The 18165-nt window shown below is 40.2% G+C and overlaps 1 protein-coding gene across 2 annotated transcripts in view; it reads left to right on the top strand.

Moving 5' to 3' along the window:
* The first annotated feature begins 297 nt into the window (after positions 1 to 297).
* SCAPER (S-phase cyclin A associated protein in the ER) overlaps positions 298 to 18165 on the top strand; it is a 401024-nt gene continuing 383156 nt past the window's right edge. The window contains exon 1 of one of the 2 annotated variants that reach the window (XM_069560135.1): positions 298 to 756. The gene's annotated coding sequence lies outside the window, so the exon portion shown is untranslated. The remainder of the gene's footprint in view (positions 757 to 18165) is intronic. The other variant, XM_069560134.1, reaches the window with a different exon arrangement.

Below are 18165 nucleotides of genomic sequence, written 5' to 3'. Positions count from 1 at the left end.
TATGGTTCCTACCCTCACAGCACTTAGAGTCTAGCTGCGAGGTAGACTCCATTGTATTCCATAACTTCCTGCATACTGTGGGTAAAAAAGGGGAGGGAAAGGTATAATGAGCTTGAGTTTCTCAGCCGGCTGAGAAGTGAATGGGGTAATATTTATGTGGTAATTAAGGTCTGAATGGTTCTGACATCGTTGAATTACTTAATTCCTATGTCTTTGAAGTACGGAAAACACAATTGTTAGGTCTTTGTACTTTGATCCTTTCAAGTCTGGCACCCGGGCGGTGCCGAATAAAGCTTTGCGGCAGAGGGTAAGCTGTGTTTCGCTTAGGACTGCACTTTTCTGAAGCAATTTCAGTTACAGATTTCTGAGGCGGACTTCTCGGTTCTTTATCTATGGGACAGACTATGGTGATAAAGGAAGCAGAGGGAAGGGAGGGACTGATTTCGTGAGAGAAACAACTGTGTGGCCAAAAGTGGGATGCAAGCACGGCCTGGGGAAGGGAACAGACCCGAGAAGCAGCCGCGCCCCGGTCACGAAAGAAACCCACGCCCTACCTCCCGCCTCGGCGGCCCGTCGGCGGGAACCTGGCTGCGCTTGCGCGCGGGCTGCCGGTGAGTGGAGCACTGAGGGGCGCGGCCGCAGCTGGGAGTCACGTGGTGCGCCGGCCAGCCGCCCCGCCCCTCCGCAATCGCCCCGCCCCGCCCCTTTCCCGGCGGGACGCTCGGAGCCGCCCCGAACTGCGCAGGGCGGCCAGGGGTGAGTGTCCGCGAGGGGCGCGCGTTACGCAGAGCCGGGAGATCCTGGACTGGGGTGCGGGTCGGCGGAAGGCGTAGAGGGGGCCGAGGGGACAAAATGGCGGCGGGGTACGCCCTTTCACCCCCTCCCCTCACCTGGGAGTGCGAGCGGAGAGGGACAGGGAACACTGCTGGGGGAGGGGAGCCGCGGCAGCTCGGGAGGGCCGTGGGGTCCTCCGAGGAGGCCGAGGGACGGGGGTGGGCAGGCTCTGGGCCTGCCCTGCGTACTCATCTAGGGGTGTGAGCGACAGGGGACTCCGCGCACCCCGTGGGCCGAGAGGTGGGCGGGGGGCTGCTTTACTCCATCAGAGGGGCGGCCCAGGGCGGCCGCGGGTCGACGCTTTCGGAATGTCCAAACTGCTAGGGGCTAACGGAGGAGCCGTCCTCCCAGCCTTTCATTTGACAGGTGATCGTCACCGTGTCATTCTCAGCAGGGTTTACCACGCTTTTCCTGCACGTTGACTCGGGTATTAGCTCTGCCCGGGAAGCAGGGCGGGAAAGGTCTCTGCGTCTTACAGATGCGTGAATTGAGGCCTGGAGGGGTAAGGAGTTTAACCAGGGCCTGGCACCTGGGTGTAGTAGAACCTAACCTTCTGCCTCTTTTGGTGCTCCTTGCCCAGCCCTTCATTCGCGCCTTCCCTCCCGTGCCAGTGAGGGACGGGATTGTTTGAAAGCAGACAGAAAACTGGTCCTCCAAGCAGCACCTGCTGCTGTCAAGTGGCTCCCGCTGAGATGGGGCCCGCCCGCTTGAGAGCAGCTTCTTCCTGTTGTTGGTGATCTGTATTCCTCATTCTATTTGTGCCAAGTTATTCTAACATGAAAATAGCTCTTCAGTATAATATCTTATTGAGTCATTCCTTATATATAAGCACATGTTGATTTTACCAGCGTTAGCAATTTCGTTCCCATCAATGTCAACGATCCGAGGTGGAACAATGGGATAAGCATTGTACATTTTACCAGTGGGGAAACTGAGGTCATTCCTTGCCCCAGGTCAGCCGCTGGTAAATGGTTCATCTGGAATTAAGCTTTTTAAACCTAAGGTTGATATTCTGACCAATGCCCCACTCTGGTTTATATTGATGCTCTGGTCCTTGTTTTTTTTTTTTTTGTCGTTGTTGTTAAATATGACTTTTCTTCAAAATGTGTTCGTCACAGATTGACTTATGCTGCATATTGAAGTGATTTGAATAATATCCATTAAGGAATTAATTACAGAGTCAATTTTTATTATGATTTGAAAAGGTGTCAGTGGAAGTGTGGCTTAATGGCTTTGAAGGCAAACTGATCTGAGTTTGAATCCCAGCTCTCCTGCTTGTCCTTTGACAGACAAATTTTTCTGAGCCTTGGTTTCCTCACCTATAAAATGTGGATATTATTGTCTATCTCACAAGTTTGTTGATAGCAAGTAAATGAGGTGTCTTAAGCTTTAGAACTGCTTCTGGCCCATATTAAGCACTCAGCATATGCTTTTTCCTTTCTTTCTTTCTCCCCACTCCATTGAGCTGCAATTTTTTTTTTTTCATTTTCTGAACCCTGATGGTTTAGGTCAGTTTACCTGGTGGATATGTATGGAAGCATAATCAGTGTGGCTATATAGATACAGTTATGAAAAAATTGGTTAATTGAGCTCCAAAGGATCTAGTGTTTTAAGCACAGACTTCAAAATTGTTCTTCCAGCTTCATAGATATTTAAGAATCTCTACATGTTGATTTGATACTGACTTCACTGATTCCTTCATTTAACCACTATATGAAGGGGATTGACGTTGTCGTTTTTCACCTTCACACCCAATCACAACCCAACCTAGTTTAAAGAAGAAGCAAAAATTCTTTGGGAAATCATATAGGAACATTCTTTAAACACTTAGAAAGTGGTAGTGGTATTTAATGGGAAGATAAATAGGATTCTCTGTAATAGTACAGTCTAATATCCTTTGTGAAATCAGCATTTCTGAAATTGTAGAAATGAAAACGGCTAATGGCTTGTATAACAAAACAAGTCACTAATAAAAATCTGTTTCCAGTTTTATGCTGGGATGGTAACCTTTTCACAAACGTGTGTCTGGCTTTGGCGGTAGGTCTTACGGAATATAAAGAGAAAGATCTACAGTCCATCAGTGGAGACATCCTTAAAAAATATTAGGAAATATTTTTTTGCTCTGTGACATGAAACACAAAAGATTTCATGAAACTTTACTAAAATAATTTCTACATTTTAGTGATAACTTCCTAAAGTAAGTTTATTATATATTTTGAAAATATATGCAAAGTGGAGAGAATAGAAAAATTAATTTCTATGTACCAATCTATTTCAGCAATTACCTGTGCATGGACAATCTTGCCCCACAAAAGCTGTCACTTCCCATTCTTTTGGAAGAAAATCTCAGACATCATATTTCATTTGTAAAGATTTCTCTGTGTGTCAAGCTTGCTTTTAATATATTGTTGGAAAGGAGAGGTAATTTTGATATTTTCAAAGAGGCATGGGTTTATGGAAGAAAATAAATACCTCTTCAATTCAGTTCAGTTCAGTCTCTCAGTCGTGTCCAAATGTTTGCAACCCCATGAACTGCAGCATGCCAGGCCTCCCTGTCCATCACCGACTCCCGGAGCCTACCCAAACTCATATCCATTGAGTTGGTGATGCCATCCAACCATCTCATCCTCTGTTGTCCCCTTCTCCTTGTGCCCTCAGTCTTTCCCAGCATCAGGGTCTTTTCAAATGAGTCAGCTCTTTGTATCAGGTGGCCAAAGTATTGGAGTTTCAGCTTCAACGTCAGTCCTTCCTATGAACACCCAGAACTGATCTCCTTTAGAATGGACTGGTTGGATCTCCTTGCAGTCCAAGGGACTCTCAAGAATCTTCTCCAACACCACAGTTCAAAAGCATCAATTCTCTGGCACTCAGCTTTCTTTATAGTCCAACTCTCACATCCATACATGACTACTGGAAAAACCATAGCCTTGACTAGATGGACCTTTGTTGGCAAAGTAATGTCTCTGCTTTTTTTTATTTTTTTATTTTTTAAATTTTAAAATCTTTAATTCTTACATGCGTTCCCAAACATGAACCCCCCTCCCACCTCCCTCCCCATAACATCTCTCTGGGTCATCCCCATGCACCAGCCCCAAGCATGCTGTATCCTGCGTCAGACATAGACTGGCGATTCAATTCTTACATGATAGTATACATGTTAGAATGCCATTCTCCCAAATCATCCCACCCTCTCCCTCTCCCTCTGAGTCCAAAAGTCCGTTATACACATCTGTGTCTTTTCCTGTCTTGCATACAGGGTCGTCATTGCCATCTTCCTAAATTCCATATATATGTGTTAGTATACTGTATTGGTGTTTTTCTTTCTGGCTTACTTCACTCTGTATAATCGGCTCCAGTTTCATCCATCTCATTAGAACTGATTCAAATGAATTCTTTTTAATGGCTCAGTAATACTCCATTGTGTATATGTACCACAGCTTTCTTATCCATTCATCTGCTGATGGACATCTAGGTTGTTTCCATGTCCTGGCTATTATAAACAGTGCTGTGATGAACATTGGGGTACATGTGTCTGCTTTTTAATATGCTGTCTAGGTTGGTCATAACTTTCCTTCCAAGGAGTAAGCATCTTTTAATTTCATGGCTGCAGTCACCATCTGCAGTGATTTTGGAAAGGAAAAGGAAAGGAAAGTGAAGTCGCTCAGTTGTGTCCAACTCTTTGTGACCCCATGAACTGTAGCCTACCAGGCTTCTCCGTCCATGGGATTCTCCAGGCAAGAATACTGGAGTGGGTTTCCTTTCCCGACCCAGGGATCAAACCTGGGTCTCCTGGATTGGAGGCAGACGCTTTAATCTCTGAGCCACCAGGAAAGCAGTGATTTTGGAGCCCCCCGAAAATAAAGTCAGCCACTGTTTCCACTGTTTCCCCATCTATTTGCCATGGAGTGATGGGACTGGATGCCATGATCTTAGTTTTCTGAATGTTGAGCTTTAAGCCAACTTTTTCACTCTCCTCTCTCACTTTCATCAAGAGGCTCTATAGTTCTTCTTCACTTTCTGCCATAAGGGTGGTGTCATTTGCATATCTGAGGTTATTGGTATTTCTCCTTGCAATCTTGATTCCAGCTTATGCTTCTTCCAGCTCAATGTTTCTCATGATGTACTCTGCATATAAGTTAAATAAGCAAGGTGACAATATACAGCCTTGATGTAGTCCTTTTCCTATTTGGAACCAGTCTGTTGTTCCATGTCCAGTTCTAACTGTTGCTTCCTGACCTGCATACAGATTTCTCAAGAGGCAGGTCAGGTGGTCTGGTATTCCCATCTCTTTCATAATTTTCCACAGTTTATTGTGATCCACACAGTCAAAGGCTTTGGCATAGTCAATAAAGCAGAAATAGATGTTTTTCTGGAACTCTCTTGGTTTTCGATGATCCAGCGGACGTTGGCAATTTGATCTCTGGTTCCTCTGCCTTTTCTAAAACCAGCATGAAATACCTCTTAGTTGATATATTCATGGTAATAAATATAGGAGTGATCAGAATTGAAAACTTCATTAAATAACTTGGAATTATAAAATGTCTCTATTGCTTTTCAGAATACTTACTTTACTGTTATACACTTATTTTCCAGTTGGCAAATGTGAAAGATTAACAATAGCTTTGAGTGTGCTGACATCAGGATTGTTTAAGTTCCAGTCTCAAAAAGTAAATACTCAAGATTTTCTTTTATTTTAGAAGAGGCAAAAACACGAGTGATAAATTTTATGAACGTGGAAGAGTAACTGATTGAAACCCTAATATTTCTAGAATTTACTGACAAATACGAGACAGTTCGTGGATAGAAGTACTGTCATTACTTTGGTTAGTTGGGCCTATATTTTTTAGAGTCATGCTGATAGCAGACTTCTTCCTATTTTGGGCATGCCATTTGATTCTTGCCTTTTCAGAACCTGTGCGCCTGAACTCAGAGAGGACAGATGCCTTTCCTGGCACTTGAGCCAGTCTTCACTTTTTTATCTCTAGGACTCTCAGGTGTCTGTACATTCTGGGACTGCAGGGCAGGGTAGGACAAGTGAAACTTCAGTTCCTCACAGGCAGCAACCTGTTCAGAAACCTTGGGCCCAGTTAGTCCTAGTGTTCATTCCCTGCTTACTAACTTTTTGTGTGTGTGTGTACTCTAGTTTCTGCTTGGCCATTGTTTTCCTGTAGCCTGTAGTTCTCAAATTTAATTTGAGTAGCCCTCTCAGTATTTTGCCATATTCATTTTTTTATATTAGCTGATTTTTCATTTATGGTGGTGTTATGGTTCCTTTTAAAATTTAAGTAAAAATGTAGTTTTTTCCATAGAGAAATGTTATGTAGATAATAGTACAGATGGTAGTTAGGACAAGTATGAAAGTAGTAACTGAAATTTTGGAAAGTCTAAGTCCTTTTTTAAAAAAGCTTTATTGAGATATTTCACATAGAAAATTCATCCGTTAAAGTGTACATGTCAGTGGTTTTTTTTTTTTTAAATTTGCATCTACAAATCAGTTAATGTGACATGCCACTTTAACAAAAAGAAGGCTGAAAATCATATGATTATCTCAATAAATGCAGAAAAAAGCACGTGACACCATTTAACACTCATTTATGATAAACACTCTCAAGACAGTGTGTTTAAGAGGAATATATGTCAACATAATAAAGGCCATATATGAAACAAACCTTCAGTTAATATCATATTTAATGGTGAAAAGCTTAAAGCTATCTCTCTAAAATTGGGGCAAGACAAAGATGCCAACTCTTGCTACTCTTATTCAACATAGTATTGGAAATCCTAGCCAGAGCACTCAGGCAGGAAAAGGAAATAGAAGGCATCCAAATTGGAAAGAAGATGTAAATTCATCACTATTTGTGGATAACATGATTTTATAAATAGAAAACCCTAAAGATGCCACCAAAAAAACTATTAGAAATAAATATAGGGGAATTCCCTGGCAGACCACTTGTTAGGACTCCATACTTCCACTGCAGGGGGCACAGGTTGAGCCCTGGTTGAGGAACTAAGATTCCACTTGTTGATAAGCCAAGAAAAGAAAGAAGAGAAATAATAACTACAGTATAGTTGCAGGATACAAAATAAAAATACAGGAATCTGTTGTATTACTATATGCTAACAATGTGCTAGCAGAAAGAGAAATTAGGAAAAGAATGCTATTTAAATTTGCAATAAAATAATAAAATAGGAATAAAAGTAAGGATTTGAAAGACCTTTAAACTCAAAAATATAAGACATTGTTGAAAGAAATTTAAGAAGACACAAATAAATAGATATTCCATGCTTATGGATTGGATTCAGTGCAATCCTGTCAACATTCCAGGGATATTTTTCAGAGAAATAAAGCCAAAAATTATGAACTTTATATAATATTAAAATTTATATGGAGGCACAAGATACTGAATAGCCAAAGCATCCTGAGAAAAGAACAAAACTGGAGGTATCACACTCCCTGATGGCAAACTATTTTGAAAAGCCATAGTAAGCAATACAGCATGGCATTGGCAGAAAAATAGATACACTTACCAGTAGAAGAGATTTGAGAAATAAACCCACTCATATATGGACTACTGATTTATGACAAAGGAACAAAGCTCATACAATGGAGGAAGGACGGCTTCTGCAACAGATGCTCCTGGGAAAACTTGACAGCAAGAGGCAAAAAAAAGAAACTAGACTGCTATCTCACAGTGTACACAAAAATCAACTCAAAATGAATTAATGATTTAAATGTAAGACCTGAAACCATAAAACTCCTAGAAGAAACTGTAGGTAGTATGTTCCTTGACATCAGTCTTAGCAATATCTTTCTAGATTAGTTTCTTAAGGCAAGGGGAAACAAAAGCAAAAGTAAACAAATGGTACTACATTAAATTAAAGAACTTATGTGCAGTAAAGGAAACCATCAACAAAACAAAGACAACCTACTGAGTGGAAGAAGGTATTTGCAAATGATGTATCTGATAAGGGGTCAATATCCAAGATGTATAAAGAACTAATACAGCTCAACAGCAACAAAAAGGAACAGTTCATTGAAAAGTGGGCAGATGATCTGAATAGTTATTTTTCCAATGAAGACATGCAAATGATGACAGACACATGAAAAGGTGTTTAACATCGTTAATTAATAGGGAAATGAAAATCTAAACTATAATGAGATATCTCTTCATACCAGGTAGAATGGCTATTATTGCAAAGCCAAGAAATAACAAATGTTGGTGAGGATATGGAGAAAAGGGAAACCTTATGCACTGTTGGTGGGACTGTAAATTGGTGCAGGCACTTTAGAAGATATTATGGACATTCTTCAAAAATTAGGAATAGATCTACCGTATAATCCAGCTATCCCACTTTCTGGTATTTATTTAAGGAATATGAAAACACTAATCTGGAAAGATAACTGTGCCCCCTATGTTCATTGCCACATTATTTATAATCACTAAGATGTGGAAACAATCTAAGTGCTCATCAACAGATGAATGGATAAAGATGTTATATATATATTTGTATATACACATAATTAAATACTACTCAGCCATCAAAAGATGAAATCTTGCCATTTGCAACAACAGGGATAGAGCTTGAGTGTACTATGCTCAGTGAAGTAAGTCGCATGGGAGAAAGACAAATACTGTAAGATTTCGCTTATGTGAAATATAAAAACAAAAAACAAGTGAACAACCCAAACCAGAAGAAACATGTGGATGCAGAGAACAGAATAATGGTTACCAGAGGAGAAGGGACAGGAGGAGGGGAGTAGGGTACAGTGGATAAAGGTGGTTAACTGTGTTGACAGATGGAATCTAAATTTTTGGTGAGCACACTGTTGGGTATACACAAGTAGAAATATCATGTTGTGTATGTGAAATTATGTAACAGTACAAGCCAAGGTCACCTCAATAAAAAATAAATCTTAGAAAAGGCTCCTGCCAGTGGTTCAGTCCCTGGGGAGTGTTCTAATTGGCTTATGGTCTCTGGCAGATACTTCAAGATTAGAAAGTGGGTCCTCATCACTTGTGGTCTATGCACTTATTAATCAGATGTTTTTGTGCTGATTCCTGGGTTGAGTAAATCTACCTGTGAGTCAGAAAGCGAAGATCATGGCATCTGGTCCCATCACTTCATGGGAAATAGATGAGGAAACAGTGGAAACAGTGTCAGACTTTATTTTTTTGGGCTCCAAAATCACTGCAGATGGTGACTGCAGCTATGAAATTAAAAGATGCTTACTCCTTGGAAGAAAAGTTATGACCAACCTAGATAGCATATTCAAAAGCAGAGACATTACTTTGCCAACTAAGGTCTGTCTCGTCAAGGCTATGGTTTTTCCAGTGGTCATGTATGGATGTGAGAGTTGGACTGTGAAGAAGGCTGAGCACTGAAGAATTGATGCTTTTGAACTGTGGTGTTGGAGAAGACTCTTGAGAGTCCCTTGGACTGCAAGGAGATCAGGCCTGGGATTTCTTTGGAAGGAATGATGCTAAAGCTGAAACTCCAGTACTTTGGCCACCTCATGCGAAGAATTGACTCATTGGAAAAGACTCTGATGCTGGGAGGGATTGGGGGCAGGAGGAGAAGGGGACAACAGGATGACATGGCTGGATGGCATCACTGACTCGATGGACATGAGTCTGAGTGAACTCCAGGAGTTGGTGATGGACAGGGAGGCCTGGCGTGCTGCGATTCATGGGGTCACAAAGAGTTGGACACAACTGAACTGAACTGTCCATTCCCAGAAGTTCTGTAGATTTCCTGGACATATTTTCTATTGTTATTTAAAGACAGTTGTTTGGGGGGCTCATCTCTCCTGTGCAGGATCTAGGGGTTGGAGTGCTTGATGTGGAGCTCAGATCCCTCACTTTTCAGAGAAAAGATCCGTACCTTCTGGAACCTCCTGATTGTGAATTGACGCAGCTGGTATTGGGGTTTTCCTTGGCGAAACTATCTCTGCCTATCTTATCCTTTGCCTCTCATATCTGTATTGATGTTCTGCCCTTTGTTGTGGAAGTTCTTTTTACCAAGTTTTTATGTCCCTTTCCAAGGAAATTATTCATGTATAGTTTTCGATTTGTTGTATACATGGGAGGAGTTGAGTTCAGGATCTTCTTGCAGCACTATAAGAACTCTCCCCATCCTTTTTTTTTTTCCCAATATAAATCTTTTCTTAGAGCAGTTTTAGAATTGCAGCAAAATTAGGAGGAAAATACAGAGACTTCCCATGTACTCCCTGTCTCTACTCATGTATAGCCTCCCCATTATCAACATCTGTTGCCAGAGTGGTACATTCGTTACCATTGATGAACCCACACTGGCAAATTATTGTGACCTAGAGTCCATAGTTTACATTACTCTCCACTCTTGGTGTACATTTTATGGGTTAGGACAAACGTATAATGGCATGTGAGGACTTCTCAGGTGGCTCAGTAGTAAAGAATCTGCCTGCCGATGCAGGGAGCAGACCCATGTCTCCCGCGTTGGCAGGTGGGTTCTCCATGACTGAGCCACCAGGGAAGCCTAAGGTAACATTTTTAACCTGATGCAGTGGTGACGTTTAACCTGACATGGGCTCCTGGTGTCACTTCTGTGCTTGCTCGCTCTATTGATTTCTTATTCAAAGGGATGGCTCCTCAGAAATTCTTTGTGGTATTTAAATTTGTGCTACACATGTCCCTTAATGTATTTATTAACCTACAAATTATAGTTCACCCAAGTACGTTTAATTAGGTCACATTTGCTTATTTTTTTTTACATTTGTTTCCTTTGTCTTAGGAGACAGACCCAAAAATATGTTGCCTCAATTTATATCAAAGAGTGTTCTGCCTGCATTTTCTTTTAGGAGTTTTATGGTTTCTGGTCTTACATTTAGGTCTTTAATCCATTTGGGTTTATTTTTATATTTGGAGTGAGAAAATGTCCCAGTTTTTTCTTTTACGTGTAGCTGTCCAGTTTTCCCATCACCAGTTATTAAAGAGACTGTCTTCATTCCTGTTGTATATTCCTTCCTCTTCTGTTGTAAATTGACTGACCATAAGTGCATGGGTTTTTCTCTGGGCTCCCTATTCCATTCCACTGATACACGTGTCTGTTTCTGTGCCATTAGTGTATTGTTTTGGTTATTGTAGTTTTGTAGTGTAGTCTGAAGTCAGGGAGTGTGAATCCAGATTTGTTCTTTTTTCTAAAGATTACTTTTGCTATTCAGTTTCTTTTGTGATTCTAAATGATTTTTAGGATTATTGGTCTAGTTCTGTGCGAACATGTCACAAGTATTTTGACAGGGATTGCATAAATACGTAGATTCCTTTGGGTAATATTAACAATGTGAATTCTTCCAGTCCATAAACATGGGTCATCTTTCCATTTCTTTGTATCATTTTCAGTTTCCTTCATCAGTGTCTTAGAGTTTTCAGAGTGTAGGTCTTTTACCTCCTGGGTTAAGTGTATTCCTATATATATATATATTTTTTTTTTTTTTGGATGTGATTTTAAATGGGATTTTTTTTTTTTTTGCTTTCTGATAATTCATTATTAGTGTGTAGAAAAGCAGCATATTTCTCTGTGTTAGCCTTGTATCCTGTAACTTTACTAAACCTGCTTATCAGTTGTAATATTTTTTTGGTTAGGACCTTAGGGTTTTTTGTATATAGCATCATGTCATTTGCAAATAGGGACAGTTTTACTTATTTCCTTCCAATTTAGGTGTCCTGTTTCTTTTTATTGTCCAATTGCTATGTGTAGGATTTGCAATTCTACTATGTTAAAGAGAAGTTGTAAAGGTGGAAATCCCTGTCTTGTTCCTGATCCCAGAGGAAAAACTTTCAGCTTTTCACCATTGAGTATGATGTTAGCTGTGGATTTGTCATAAATAGCCATTATTATATTCAAATGTGTTCCTTCTGTACCAACTTTGATGAAAGTTTTTGTCATTAATGGATGTTGAATTTTATCAGGTATTTTTTCTGCATCTATGATTATGTGATTTTTATTCTTCCTTTTGTTAATGTTGTGTGTTACATTGATTGATTTACAGATATTGGGTCATCCTTGTATCCCTGGAAAAACCCCTGCTTGGTCATGTGTGTGATCTTTTTATATATTGTTGAAATCAGTTTGCTAGTATTATGTTGAGGAGTTTTACATCTGTATTCATCAGAGATGTTGCCATGTAATTTTCTTTTTTTGGAGTATCTGTGTTTCTTTTTGGTATCAGCATGATGGTGACATTGTAGGATGAATTTGGGAGTATTTATTCCTCTTTGACTTTTGGAAATAGTTTGAGAAGGATAAGTATTAGTTCTTCATGTGTTTGGTAGAATTCCACTATGAAACCATCAGTTCCTGAACTTTTGTTTGCTGTTAAGTTTTTTTTGATTACTAATTCAATCTCACTGCTAGTGATTGGTCTATTCAGGTTGTCTATTTCTTCTTGATTCTGTCTTAGAAGTTTGTATGTTTCTAGAAATTTTTCCATTTCTTCTGTTTGTTGCCATATTCTCATATGACTGTAGTATTCTCTTATGATTTTTTTTTGTATCTCCATGATATTAGATGTAGTTTCTTCTCTTAATTTCTCATTTTGTTTATTTGGATCCACTTTCTTTTTTTCTTGATGAGCCTGGCTGAAGGCTTTAAATTTTGTCATTTCAGAAAACCGGGTGCTGATTAAATTGATCTTTTCTATTTTTTGGTCTCTATTTTATTTATTTCCTCTCTGGTCTTTATTATTTTCTTCCTTCTGCTCACTTTGAGCTTTTTGTTCCTTTTTTTTTTTTTTCTAATTACATTAGATGCTAGATTGGATTATTTGTGAATTTTTTTTTTTTTGTTTCCTGACATAGGCTTATATTGCTATAAACTTCCCTCTTAGATTTGCTTTTGCTGCATCACATAGGTTTTGGAGAGTTGTGTTTTTATTTTCATTTGTCTGAAGGTAATTTTTCATCTTCTTTTTGATTTGTTCATTAATCCCTTGTTGTTTTTATTAGTGTGCTGCTTGGTCCCCATGTGTCTGTGTTTTTCTCGTTTTTCTTCCTGTAATTGATTCTTTTTTCATACCATTGTGGTTAGAAAATTGCTTGATATAAACTTTCTTCAATTTGTTTAGACTTGTTTTGTGGCCTATCATATGATCTATTCTGGGGAACACTCCTTGTGCACTTGAAAAGAATGTGTTGATGTATATCTACTTGTTTTAAACTGGTAGTCATTTAAATCAAAGAATATTCTAAAAGATCTGCATTTTTCTCACTCCCACTATATTTTATATTCTTTACATTATATTTTACATTTTCATATGTATCCCTTAACTGTTCATTGTAGTTATAGTTGATCTTACAGTTTTTATCTTTTCATTTTTATGCTGAGTTATTTAAATGGTTGATCCTCAGCCTTTGCTGTATATTTACCATACCACAGCCCTTAATAGTAAGGGCTAAATGGTTACTTACTGTAATAGTGGAATTTTCCACTAATAGAAATTCTTACTTCTTGTTGTAGTCTTGTCTTTTCCACTTAGGGAAGACCTTATAACATGTCTTTTAGGATCGGTTTAGAGTTGATGAACTTTTACTTTTTGCTTGTCTGAGAAGTTCTTTATCTCTCTTTCAGTTCTGACTCATAATTTTGCTGGGTAGAGAGTATCCTAGTTTTTCCCTTTCAGCATTTAAAATGTTTCCTGCCACTCCTGGCTGGACTGCAGGCTTTCTGCAGAAGCCTTATGGGTGTTCCCTTGTATATGACTCTGTTTTTCTCTTCTTGCTTTTAGAATTCTCTCTTTAAGTTTTGCCACTTTAATTATGATATGTTTTGGTTTAGGTCTGTTTGGGTTCATCTTGTTGGGACCCTCTGTGCTTCCTGTATCTGATTATCTGTTTCCTTCTTCGGGTTTGGGAAGTTTTCAGCCATAATTTTATCAAATACACTTTTGAATGTTTTCCTTCTCTCTTCTCCCTCTGGGACCCCTATAATGCAAGTCTCAGTATGCTTGGTGTTTTCTTAGATGTTGCTTAAACTGTTCTGATTAAAAATTTTTTTTCTTACTGTTGTGGTTGGGTGATTTCCATTTCTCTATCTTCCAGATAACTTGGGAAATCTTCTGTATCACCTAGTCTGCTCTTAATGTCCTTCTAGTTTTTTTTTTTTAAAATTTCATTTATTGCATTCTTCAGATCTGACTGGTTCTTTTTTGTTTTCTAGTTCCTTTTTAAAACCCTCTCTGTGTTCATCTATTCTTCCCCCTAATTTAGTTAGCATTCTTATTCCTGTTTTGATCTCTTTTCCTGATAAATTGTTTATGCATATTTTTTTCTTTCACTTTAAATAAATTCTTCTGTCTTCTCATTTTGATCAACTTTCTATCTCTGTAAAATTAGGTGAAACTGTTAAGTATGGTGATCTTAAAGGGGTATCCTTTTGTGAGTGTGTCCTTATGCAGTCTGTGTGAGCCTATTGGCTTTGGTGGGAGAGCTGGATTTGAAGTGAGCACGAGTCACATCTTACCCCAGATTTGCTGGCACCTGTCCCTGTGATGGGAGGTGGGGCTGTAGAGGGAAGAGCAAGAGTCAGAACCAGGTGTGAGCCAGGACTTTGATGCTCAGTAGAGGACACACCAAGGTGCTGGAGCAGAAGCCTTAAGGGTGGGGCCAGACTGCTTCTATTCCCTCTTCATGTATGCTCTGCTCTCACAGCACTGGCATCATTCCCCAGAAGGGAGCTACACTGGAGCAAGAGGGGTGGGAGCAGCCACTCAGTGTGGGTTGGGGCATGCGCTGGGACTGTCTTGGCACATCAGAGTCCACACTACTTTGCATCTGCTGCCTCTGGGAGTGCCAGTAATAGCTGCCCTTGCCTTATTAAGATGCAGAGCTGGGTCTGAGTCGGCACCATCCCTTCACCTCTGCCCTTCCCCTTGACGTTGTCGACCTTCACCCTAGTGGGGAGCTGTGTGGTGGAGCAAGATGGGCCAGGACGTGCACTGGGATGGTCGGGAAAAGCAGCTAGAGTCACAGGCAGTCTCAGTCTGCTTCCTCTGCCTTGTTTTGGGAGCAAGGAAGCAAGTGTATGCCTGCCCTTAATGAGTGGAATTCAAGTTTCTCACAGTTCCCCTGCCAATCCCACTGGTCTGCACACCAGTGAAGGAGATTTGTCTTTCTGGTCTCAGACTCTAGGCCTGGGGTGCCCAATATGTGGTCCAAACCCTTCTCTTTCCAAAGAGGATCTCCAAACCCAATAATTCCCCTACTTCTGTGTCCCCTCCCTCAGGTGTGGGTTCTCACCTGATCACTTCTCTTTGCTTTCCTTCTTGACTGTGTGGATCTTTCTTTATAGCATTTGTTATGTAAGAGTCTTTCCACCAGGCTCCACATTGCTGCTTGTCTATTTCCAATCTGTTGTCCAGTGCATATGGATCATATAATATTAATACTTAAATTTGTGTCTCCCTTAAAAAATTGTTGGTATCTAGCCTACAGTTGTCTTTATTGGAAAGTTCACTAATTGATTCTGGAATGACCAAAAGAAAAAGGTCAAAAGAGGCAATTCTGCTTAATCAACAAGCCAGCCTACTTCCTTCCTTTCCTTAAAAATCTTTGTTCAATGCCTACCATTTTAAACATACTATCTTAAATAGAGGAAAAGGAAGATCACTGAAATGCTGATCTTGTCTTTCAAGATTCTAAAATGTAATAGAGGAGAAAATTGTCATCCAAAGGAAATGGGGGAAAAATATAACACCAGTTGAGCATCTTTATGTGCTGGTCTTTATGTCTTATTTTAAAAACCATTTGGGGACTTGTTATGTAACCGATATTGTGTTAACTAGCAGAAACTCTAGTGTGCTACCATTTAACTGTAAAGTAGATACTATTCTCTTTACTCAAGAGAAAACTGAAGTTCTGAGGGATTCATGACTTGTGCACAAGGTCATGTAATTAGTGGCTGTAATAATTTGCTAAATTGAGATTCAGTCCCATATCATTGTGCTGTCTTTCTCACTGTGTTGTGCTGATTTCAGTACACGTGTTTCTCATCTAATCCTCCTAACAACCTTATAAATTAAGGATAGCCTTCATTCCGCCCCCTCCCCCCCCCCGCCAAACTGTGTGTCCTTTGATCAGTTTTACTGAGGTATAGTTTACAAAAAGCATGCCCACTTTTTAAAAGTGGGCAGTTCAGTGAGTAAGAACACAGTTATACATAATTATGAACCGCTGCTGCAATCCATCTTCCCAGAAAGTTCCCTTGTACTTCTTTCCAGTCCTTCCCCTCCAACTAAGGTAACTCTCTTTTGATATTTCCACCTGGGGTTAGTTTTGCATGTTCTAAAACTTGATATAAATGGAATCATTCAGAATGTATTCTTTTGCATCCAGCTTCTTTTTCTGAGCAGACTGTCTGAGATATCTATTTTATTGTATATTCATTCCTTTGTATTGCTCTCTGTTTTACGATATAGATGTACCAAGATTGGATTATCTTTTCTTTTTGATATTTGAGTTGTTTCCAGTTTGGAGAAATTATGAGTAAAGCCCCATTGAATATTTGTAAATAGGTCTTTGTGTGGAAAAAATTATCTTGGGTAAACAATCTCGCCTTCGTTTTTATGGGTTAGAACAATGGCACCCCACTCCAGTATTCTTGCCTGGAAAATCCCATGGACAAAGGAGCCTGGTAGGCTGCAGTCCATGGGGTTGGGAAGAGTCAGACATGACTGAGCGACTTCACTTTCACTTTTCACTTTCATGCATTGGAGAAGGAAGTGGCAAGCCACTCCAGTATTCTTGCCTGGAGAATCCCAGGGATGGGGGAGCCTGGTGGGCTGCTGTCTCTGGGGTCCCACAGAGTAGGACACGACTGCAGCGACTTAGCAGCAGCAGCATACCGATATTTGAAGAGGCTGAATAACTTCTCATAGTCACATGACCATTTGGTTGACTCCAGTGCTTGTATACACTTTTTCTACTGTATCACACTTCTCCCTACTTTTCAGAAGTGATGATTATAGGTCAAGTAGTCTTGGAATTCAGATGAAGATCTCTTTCAGCTGGGGATATCAAAATGGGCTTCATAAAGAGGACTTTTTTGAGTTGGTCTTGATGAATTGGTAGGCTTTGAGTATGTATAGAGTGAGAAGAGAGGAACATTTTGAGCAAAGATTCTTTAACATGGGTTTCGTGTGTTAGTAAACAAGTGTTTAGTGAATGCCTCTCAGAAAGCAGACACTGTTCTGTATTCTGAGGCTATAGCAGTAGCCCCAAACCAAAGATCATCAAGCCGCTAACTTTCTTGTGGGGAGAGATGGACAGTACACCAAGTAAGTTTAAGTAATGAACGCTCTAGAGAAGCAGTGGGATAGGGAGTGCCAGTAGTGGGAGTCAGAGAAACAGATTGCAATTTTAAAGAAGAGTGCTTTCATAGGCCTCACTGAGAAAGTTACACGTGGGCAAAGATGGAGTCAGTCCTGAGCATTCCCGATGAGGACTTTGAAGTGTAAACCCCTGAGGCAGGAGTGTGTCTGGCATGTTGGGGAACGTACAGAGGCCGTGTCGCTGAGCTGGAAAGAACACCAGAGAAGAGAGGAGGAGGAGACGTGGTCGGAGATGTATGAGGAGTTAGGAAGTTTAGAGTGTGGGCACTTTGACCACTGTGGAGGCTTTGGCTTGACTTTTCATGAGACGTAGAGGCATTGGAGAGTTGTGAACAGAGGTGGTGCATTTTTTAAAATGTAACATTTTTATTGAGATATAACCCATATAACCAACAAATCACCCAGTTAAAAAGTGTTTTAGTATATTCATAAAGTTGTACAATCACCACCATGTTGAATTTTAGAACATTTTCATCATCCCCAAAAGAAATGCTGAACTCATTAGCAGTAACTCCCATTTTACTCTGACTCTATAGCCCTGCTGCTGCTAAGTCGCTTCAGTCGTGTCCAACTCTGTGTGACCCCATAGACGGCAGCCCACCAGGCTCCCCCGTCCCTGGGATTCTCCAGGCAACAACACTGGAGTGGGTTGCCATTTCCTTCTCCAGTGGATGAAAGTGAAAAGTGAAAGTGAAGTTACTCAGCGTTGTCCAACTCATAGCGACCCCATGGACTGCAGCCTACCAGGATCCTCTGTCCATGGGATTTTCCAGGCAAGAGTACTGGAGTGGGTTGCCATTGTGTTCTCCGAACTCTGTAGCCCTAGGCAAGCAATAATCTGTTTTTCTGATTCTATGGATTTGCCTATTTTGGACATTACATATGAGTGGGATTATGTAATGTGTGGTCTTTTATGACCGGCTTCTTTCATTTGGCATCTTGTTTTCAAGATTCATTTATGTGTAGCA

Source organism: Ovis canadensis, chromosome 18 (genome assembly GCF_042477335.2).
Source record: "Ovis canadensis isolate MfBH-ARS-UI-01 breed Bighorn chromosome 18, ARS-UI_OviCan_v2, whole genome shotgun sequence".
In the NCBI taxonomy this organism is placed as follows: domain Eukaryota; kingdom Metazoa; phylum Chordata; class Mammalia; order Artiodactyla; family Bovidae; genus Ovis; species Ovis canadensis.
Note: the sequence above shows the minus strand (reverse complement) of the source record. Positions and strands in the feature narration are given on the sequence as shown.